Source organism: Mytilus californianus, unplaced genomic scaffold (assembly GCF_021869535.1).
Source record: "Mytilus californianus isolate M0D057914Y unplaced genomic scaffold, xbMytCali1.0.p SCAF_12, whole genome shotgun sequence".
NCBI lineage: Eukaryota > Metazoa > Mollusca > Bivalvia > Mytilida > Mytilidae > Mytilus > Mytilus californianus.
This window is the reverse complement of record NW_026262604.1, coordinates 17,598,334-17,608,203: the sequence shown is the minus strand read 5'-3', so window position 1 is coordinate 17,608,203 and position 9,870 is coordinate 17,598,334. Positions and strand designations below refer to the sequence as shown.

Here is a 9,870-nt window from a genome sequence, read left to right as displayed (position 1 = left end):
TTTAAGATAAAAAACACTTAAGATAAACAACATTAAAGTATTGGAATGGCCATGCTCACCAATGCGAAAATATTTTCAATCTTGCAGGTTGTCAGTTCTCTGTCATCACACGCTCTAAATCATTTATGCCTATTAATACCGTCTGTGCAGGTAGATAATGGTTTTATAGCAGGTTATGTAAATCTACAAATTAAGCTTTATAAGGTCAAATACTATAAGAATATCTTTCATTGGCACTTTTCAAGGGAAATTTCAGTTTCCAAATTAATACAATTTTGTAAACATGCAACATGTGCAAGTTCAGATAAAATGTGATAGACATGATTAAGAATCGATATATCATTTGTTATGGGTACAACATTTGATACTGTCAAAATATTTTGCAAATTTGATTACCTGTCAAAAGATGATTTATAGATCATTACCCTTCGGCATCCACCCATTATACTTGCCGAAAAGTTTTGTGTCTTTAATTGTTGCATTTATGCTTATGTATGGTTATCATTGACATTTTTTCCCTGTTCTAAAACCTTTTTTTTTTGTTCAAGTTGTTATGTGTTATATTGTCTGTATTTTATTTTATTATAATTTCACTGGCACTTGTCTCGGAGAAAAATACTCTGTGTACTTACACTTTAATCAACGGTATATATGTATATTTGTAAGAGACAAGTGTGTGTGCTTAATTTTCAGAATTGTCAGACTTTTGACCTCATAGTTATTGCATTTAAATATGATGAAAAAAGACAGAAAAAAAATAATCTTTTAAAAATATGCTTCCATCTGAAGGCGTCGGATATTTTTTTTTTAAATATAGTACTTGTTTGAATCAAGAAAGCCATTATTCTTTACGAAGTTGTTAGATAAAATATGATATATTGTTGGAATGAGAATAGAAACATTGTTTTAAATCGTTCTTTTGTTAAAAGTGCCAATTTAAATGCGTAATTAAATGACAAAAACGATAAAATTGTCGTTACAATCTGATATCTCTTATGTTTTGTGTTTAAATTGCTTAATGTATATTTATAATATACAAATTCCAACACGTTATTGAATGGAAGGTTCCTCTTCCCCAAAAACTCTCTGTGGATTTACAAATAGTTTATTTTGAGATCAGGAAGTTTCGCATGACACCAATAGGAATTTTTTAGAATACAGTATAATATTCTTAGTAATTGATTATATTCTGATGAAATAAGGCATACATTCACCATATTAAAATTTCCATAATATTAGGCAAAATAGCAATATATAAAGCCAGACTGTCTAACATGCGACAGAACAAACAAATGTCTGTCAAAGTGAATTTGGTAGAGTTTATTTGAATATATTTTGGAATGAGATGGAAAAGAGCGTGCTAAATATCATTCTCTTCTTAATTATTTTTGGTGAGTACATTATTGCACTTGACTGTTTGTAGAAATAGCCGTGACACTTAAAAGTAAAAAGTAACAATTTTTCGCATCCTAAGCAACGAAAGGGGCATTTCTCTCACATTATTATATTTTTTTACTATTGTAGAAATAGCCGTGACACTTAAAAGTAAAAAGTAACAATTTTTCGCATCCTAAGCAACGAAAGGGGCATTTCTCTCACATTATTATATTTTTTTACTATTATAAATTGATTATAGATTATACCATTTCAATATTTGGTTGTTATTATGTAAATCGTCAAAACATTTTAAAAAGTACATTATTTCTATAAATTTATAGGTATGTTTTATGACAGCAAGGCAGCTCGTGTCAATACCCTTAAAGAACATAATAATGGTACTCAAAGTATGAATGAGACGACAACAATTAGACCGACATTTAGCCCAAAAGGCGGTAAGCATCTTTCTTCTTTTGTTTTCTTTTTTTTTAAATTCAAAATAAACTTTTTCTATAAGTTTTACCGGATATCGAACAAGTGGAAGAAAACATTTTTTTATAAATGCATTTGAAGCAAATTTTTCTATATCTGATACTTAGTATATACACATATTTCGAAAAGATGGGTGGATCGATGGCGTGATTGCATAACTATGTTATTTATCATAAACAAAAGTGAATTTTCTGTTTGTGCGTTTGAGTATTCCACACTATTAGGATCGTCAGCACTATGTGTTCGTGAGTTTGTTTTAAATTGGCTTTCATCAGTTCATATACTCTTGTATTTGCATTTCAATAACCTACTATTAGTTAATTTGATTCTTTTAATTGGGTTTTGAAATTCTAGATTCTTTCCGATAAAAGACATATTCGACAAATGACAGGGGATATTTTGGTCACGCAAGTACAAAACAATGACTACCTCAACAAGTTTATAATACCGTGTATCCTACTTGAGCTGCAAAGCTGAACTTTGATGGATTTGGCTGTTATTTTCATGTCATTTCTAGCCATCGGATCTGAAACATCCTTGGCTTTCAAATATTCGGCTGTTATCTTTTCTGAAGATTGTAAATCCAGAAAAGCGCTTCGCGCGCATGAAATTTATAAAGTGTTGTTGTTTTTGTGTTGTTTTTTTTTATGATTAGACATCTCACAGTAGTGGAATGGTCATCTAACAACACGACTTCACTAATTTCATACACCCACCTGTTATGTTCAGTGTCTTATCTTAAAACTTAACCACATAAGCCTTAAATGAAAACACGGGTTTTCAGAACTACAGATGTACAAGACAATTACTTACAGAAATAACACAGACTTTGAATAACAAAGAAAATCAGACTACAAAACAATAAAACACCGAGTTAAAAGAAACACGAAACACCAAAGAAGAACACAGATGGTAAAAAAATGTAAGCAGTTTAGCTCCACCGGTGGAACTCGTTGTAATACTCATTACAAGTAATAGTTTAGTAAGTCACATTTTATGATTTCATAATAATTGAGACTAGATTGCGGCTACGACAAATAAAAAGTAGTGGCGAAAGATACCAAAGGGACATTCACACTTATAAGTCGAAAATAAACTGAAAACGCAATGGAGAAAAGGATAAGACAAACAACAATATTCAAAACACAACATACTCAGAAAACTTAAGACTGAGGAACACGAACCCCACCAAAAGAGTCGGTGCTGATCTCAGATGCTCCGAAAGGATCAGCAGATCCTGTTCCACATGTGAAACCCATCGTGTTGCTCAAGTAAGTACACCCACGGTAATGAGTCACATTCGGACAAAAGGAGGACGGGTTTGTTCAGACGATAAGAATATATCCGTCGTCATATGTGAAACAGATATTCCATAACGGTCAACCAACCATGTCGTCAACGTTTGGCGATGAATATGCACTGTGTAGCATTCACTTGTGTCACATTGTTGATTCAACATTTGCTCCTCCAACCGAGGTTCTTCCATCCTATAATGTTGGGCAATGACTTATCACTGCTCAATATAAATTATATTTCCTTCATATTAGATAATTTTTTCTGTAGAAAATAAATGTTACGTTAAACTTGTAGTTTAAAAGACTTAGCTACCATGTATCAGTTAGAGACAGACAACCACATATGATTTCTTTCAGATAGTATACGATGTTACAAATGCGCAAGCTGGGAGAACGCAGGGTGTGGTTATGACATATTACCGGATACGATTCCATCAGTGTACTGTTCTTCTGGTGAATGTACCAAGATTGAAGTAAGGTACAATTGGAAAACAGGTACCAATTTTAATTAGATATTGACAAAAAAAAACACGATTAGGTGCTATCGGACATGAAAAGTCCGAACATGAAATATAAACTATATGAACAATTTAATGTAAGCGCTCTCAAGACCTAATTCCGTGAATGACTTTTTTGAAATAAAAGTTTATATCAGCAATGTATCGGACGAGTTCGAAAATAAGCGCTTATTAATTATTTTTACAAGCATATTGTCCCTTGGAAAAGCTTATTCTATGGAAAAATGCATTGTATGCGCTCCTTCGACTACATTTTTTGTCAGATTTTTTAAAATTCGCATTAAAGGTCTTGGAACAATTCGATTTTCATCGCTGATCAACTATTTACTGCAGGAGTAATGTCCCTTAGAAATAGAAATTTTATGAAAAATTGCATTGTAATCAACTAATCAATCCAACGCCTTCATTTCTTGTAGGATAATTATAACGAAGTTTAAAATGACCCCTCCCCCCAAAAATAAATCACTAAAATATATATATTGGAGTTATTGCCTTTGAAAAGATACAATATGTGCATCGGCGGGGCGTTAGAACTGTGTTCTTATATCCTTATATAGATGATGTCGTGTAATAATGGTACTAGTATGTAAGGGGATATTGAATATCTAATATCCAGTACTTTAGTGCATATATGTTCACTCTTCCTTATTATCGTTTTGTAATAAATGTTTTGTTTCTATTTGCTAATTTTTCAGAGATCATACGTGGCTGCTCAACATACACAAGCGCAAAAGTATTCAAGTGTGATGATGACGATTACTGTAATAGCGGTACTTCAGTGAAAGCCGTTTGGAAAACATTCTTTATATCAATTTTGTGCAGCTTTTTCTTTTTGTTATAGACACGATAGAGTCAGATAAAAATATCCTGCAATAGTTTAAAGAGATTGACCTTTGATACGGGATATAACTAAAAAATCATGGAAACATTTGTGTCGTCAATTTATTTGAAGAGAGTTTTAAGTTTCAAAGATATATACATATTATTTTTAAATTTGATTCATACACTAGTAACCCGAATTTGGCTTGAACGGCCAAAAAGGTATTAATGACATTTAAAAAAGATTGATTATCATTAGATAACGATTGACAAAAATTAAAAATTGTTTTTAATTCATTTCAATCCATATCAAATTATTTTAATACCAGTCAAATAGATTCCCTTGCGGTCATTCAAGTTAGTTTCAGATGTGGTTAAGCTGTGTCAAACTAATTAGCCACGCCCCCGTTAAACCAAATCAAACTGATGTTAAATCCTTTTTTTTTACGTGTAAGTAAAGTTTGGTCTCTTACAAATACTTGGGGATTTTTTTTTAAATGGAAAGAGAATGCGAATGAGAAGGTCCTCATTGCACTCATAGGCTCGAGCCTAGAAGTGAAAGATGTTTTAAAAACAATTCAATAGAATATAAATAGATTTAAACAAATTTGTGATGAAAAATTATCACTTAAATTTCTGTTAAATTTGTCATTATTATATGCATTGAATTGCTGTATTCCTGTATATTTACCTTTTCTTTTTTTTTGTACTCGTTATTTAAATAGAGACACATGTGTCTAAGAACAGTAATTATTTATTGTTGACATAGAAAAAATCGATACATCTTACATTTTCGGTAACAAAAGCTATAATTATACCGACATTTAAAATAGTTTGTATATAAATCAAGTTTGTGTTAAATAATAAAATTGATATAGATAATGTTGACACTAGTTGAATTCATTGTGTAAACAGTTTAGTAGTGTGCAAAATTGTAAATTATAGATAAACAGCTCAATGAACAATTCAAACTGTGTAAAATTATAATACTGATCACTGGTACAAAACGTGCGTTCATTGTCGAAAAGAAGCAAATGTCAAACGAAAAATTGAAGCGTGGTTACGATTGTGTTACGTGATTGCTGCCTGCACGTAAAAGAGTTTTTGGCTTATTCTGTGAATATATAAGATAAATTTCAATCTGCAATAATGATGGCTTGGTTAAAAGACCTTGACTGGCTATAAAGACCTCGCACGGTCGGCCCTAGCTTACACCCAATGGGGGCTTTTAAATAATGTGTTTTACATTAAGTTTGTGGAATTAAATACAATTATGCAGACCAAAAGTTACTATAAATATTATAAAACAAGAATAGAAATTAATCCTTTCCGCATTGCTGCTGTAGTCTTATTTTATTAACTATATTTTAGGGGTAACTTGAAAAAAAATTGATTGACTGATTTAAATAAAATATTTCATCTAGGTGCTCTCGTTGAAGTCCGCGTGGGTACATAATCAAATAAATTTCATTGGTTGGAACGTTTGAAAACTTTCAATCCAGGTGTTCTCATTGAAGTCCGCGTTCAAGTTTCAATTGGATACACAATATTGAAATTTTTTCAATCCGAGTTTATCTACGAATCGATGTCCACGTTAATATATAGAAAAACAACACTTTTATGATGCTTCCAACATAACGAAACTGCCTTTTTCGCAAATCATAATACACCAGTTTCACATTTAACTGCGCATGTCTAATCTAATTAGCCAAACTATGAAATCACGCGATAATTACCGAGAGTTCATCAACTGGGGGCTAACGGTTGATGAGCAGTGACCATGCAGACTTGGAAAAAACAATCATCTGATCATGGAAGTATTATATTGACAGGAACTCCAACGAAAAATTAGCACATTCGCATCCCACTGATTTCTTTAGGAAAATAAAAGGTTCCGACTCAGTTTTTGAAGTACGTGATAACTTCTTTGTGGGGTATCTGCGATGCCGCCTTCGCCTGTATAGTTTACAGAAACTGATCTTATCACGTGATCTGTTATCGAAGGTCTTATCTACCTACCAATGTAAATTAACACGGAAACTCCCGTGGCTAATTGCGAATCGCTACATGAATAACGACACCTGTTTCTGTTCAATAATTAAAGACTACAGCTGAAACAATCTAAAAAATCGGTCCATATTTAACAGAATGACAACAGAAAGTTAACTGTATTCGGAAAGAAGGTAATATTATTTTTAGTTTTGTTTGATATGTTTTTATCACTGGAACTAGGAAATCGGGAAATATCCGGTTATGAAAATTACATGACTCTGAAGTAGAGTGTTTGCAGAAAATAATGTGATGCGCGTGTAGTGTGCCGGATGGTGCCGGATAACTCAAATTTTAAGTTAAAGATTGAAAACTTTAATCGAGTGTAACACAAATATTTATGGTTTTCTCTATCGTAAAATATCGTAAAATGTAATTTAACATATTTATAGAAAATGTTTTAAACACTAAGAGAAGTGGATAATTATACGCGCGTGATGGCCTCTTCATATAGCATGTATCAGGTTATAACACCGATTACATGTACACCTTTTGAATAAATTCAAAAGTTTAAAACAACCTTCAACCTAGTCCGAGATTGCTCTGACGTCTGACGGACTTGTTTTGGGAAATAATGGCTTAATTTTAAATATTTCGATGCATTTAAAGAACTATCATAATGCTGGGTCCTAAGCAGTATATTCTTAAAATTTTATCATTAGAATTAACCAGTTTAGAATTAAATGTATTTGTAAAGGCTTAACATATCTGAAACATCTTGCAGCGTTTGTTTAGAAATTTATAATATTTTGTTTTTGTTGAAATGCATGAAATATTTGACATCGGACTTTCAGTAACTAATGCGACAAGATATTTGTCAAAGTTAGCAGTAAACCTCAATTATACATGCAGATTACAACTCATGATGTGTTTCCTTACAAAAGAAATTTATTAGAATTCAATATAAAAATTAGAAGATGTGATATGATTGCCAATGAGACTACTCTCCACCAGAGACCAAATGACATAGAAGTTTACAACTATAGGTCACCGTACAGCCTTTGTCTTTTCTATTGAACAAGTTTCAGATTTACAAAAGCAATAAAACTCTTCAATGTCTTCACCGATAATTTTTTCAAATTCTTCATCATCAAAATCGTGCACGTCCATACTGATTAGTGAAATATTTGTAAGTGACGATAGTTTATTAACATAGAAAACCTAGTAAAAAACTGTCAACTGCCAAATATTGGCATGGTCGTTAAATGTCATATCCTTGACATTTATGTATACATCCGGTTACTTCGGTAAATTCCGTAATTACGAGTATCCCGAAAACGTTGTTGAACCCATGCATCGATACGACTAATTGAAAGATGTCAAGTTAATTAACAGATACTTAACGAATTTGCGGCATCGCACTATAAACGTTTGAAATCGGTTTGTTGGAGTTCCTGTCAATATAATACTTCCATGATCTGATTAAGTGTTTGCGTTTACATGTCCATGAGCATCATTTGAATCAAAATATAAAAAAAATATATAGACGAGACAACTTTATTAACAATGACACATTAAAAGATTTTAAAACGGACTACTGCTGTTTTGTTGGTTGCAGTAATATACGATCTGATATGCCGCCTGGTTTAATTGTACCTTTAATTGTCACGAATTCACACTGAGGTCGTTCACTTAACGGGAAGAATAAATTAGATAAGTAAGCGGGGCTCACTTCATATACATAGAATTAGGTCATAAATTAAGAAGTCAATTGACACCTTAGCCATGTGGAATCCTCATTTTACCTTGTACAATCTTACCAGGTGACAATTGATAAAAACGTATCCTATTCTATACATACAGTTACTGAAAAAGGGCGCCCATTTGATTAGTTTATTCAACTTTCGTACACAAATATTTCCTGCATTTTGTGTTGCAGATTATTCTTTTCCATCCTGCCTTCGGGTCATAATTATTTATTTTTAACTCCTACTAGAATATTAATTTTCTACCCACCCCCCCCCCCCCTGTAAATCAAATGATCATCCCCTAATGCAGATATTTAAAATGTTAACCCTGGTACCTAATTTACACTGTGATATCATGGCCAGTACGGTTAATGCCACTAGGAATATTTTAATAATTTAGGAGGAGGGTCATTCAGCAGTTTGATATTATTTTATGGTAAAGCGTGGTAAATACAGGATATTCAATTACTTTTAATGGCATAAGAGCTATCTTCTCACATTTTATTTTGAAATTTTATCATTCATTTTACCTTCAAATATTCATATAATGATACCTTAGAAATTTTCTCTGTATAATCCATACAAAATGTTTCATTTTTTCACAGCATGTAGCTTGAAAACAAACTCGGTGACCTATCATTGTGTTTTTCATATTTTTAACATATCACAATATATACTACATCTTCGACAAAGGATATAAGGAAAAATTCTATCAATTTTCGTTTATACTTCCATACTACCATTAGTGGAAATTTCGATTATTTAGTAGTGCTTGTAACTTGACAATGTCCTTGTACCCATAAAAATTCACACAAAAGTCACCATAAAAGTAACCTGTTTTTGGTTAAAAGAAAATTAAAAGTTTGAGACTATGATACTAAACATATATGTAGGCCGCAACCCTTTACATGCATGTCGCAAGAAGATGTAAAAAAATATTTAAGAAAAACTGGGAATTGATACTGGAACAGAACTGAAATTAGATGTATTTCTGATGTTTAAGTTGTTTTCTTTTTATCAAAATATTTTTCTCTTTTCACGAAAAATCAAACTGACATACAGCAATGAACATATCGCAGTAAGCAAAAGAAAGCAATTACAAGATTAATACTTTTTAAACCCATAAACACAACTGTTAGGAACTCTTTATAGCAACAAGATGACTTATTTTCTCGTTTGAATTGTTTTGTGTCGTGACCTTTTAGAGCTTACTATTCGGTATAGAGTTTCTCATTGTCGAGGACTGTATGGTGACATATGGTTGCTTTCATCTGTCATTTGGCTCTGGTGGATATTTTTTTATTTTAAATTTATGTTATTCTCTGTATAAACGGTCAAACTATTTATTCTGAATATTTATTAATAAATCGTAAAATTGAATAATCTCCAGCATACACCACGAGAGAGAGAAGTGTATTATCGGTTGATTTATTATTGTGTTGCTAAATATCAGAGTCAATTTGATGTAGCCCCCTGTCACGTATGATATCGTTAATTATCGCGGGATTTAAACTCAAACGCGCATAAGATTTCGAGATCAGCGTTGATAAGTCGCTTATGTGAAACTGGTCTATTACTTTCCAATACTGATGAACAATATTACTACTAGAATATATTAGAATAAAATACAAG

The 9,870-nt window shown here is 32.0% G+C and overlaps 1 long non-coding RNA gene across 1 annotated transcript; it reads left to right on the top strand.

Moving 5' to 3' along the window:
* Positions 1-1,244: 1,244 nt before the first annotated feature.
* Positions 1,245-5,387, top strand: LOC127722410 (uncharacterized). The gene is made up of 4 exons (XR_007991717.1): positions 1,245-1,391; positions 1,719-1,832; positions 3,522-3,659; positions 4,378-5,387. It is a non-coding gene; the product is annotated as an uncharacterized LOC127722410 (long non-coding RNA).
* Positions 5,388-9,870: the final 4,483 nt, after the last annotated feature.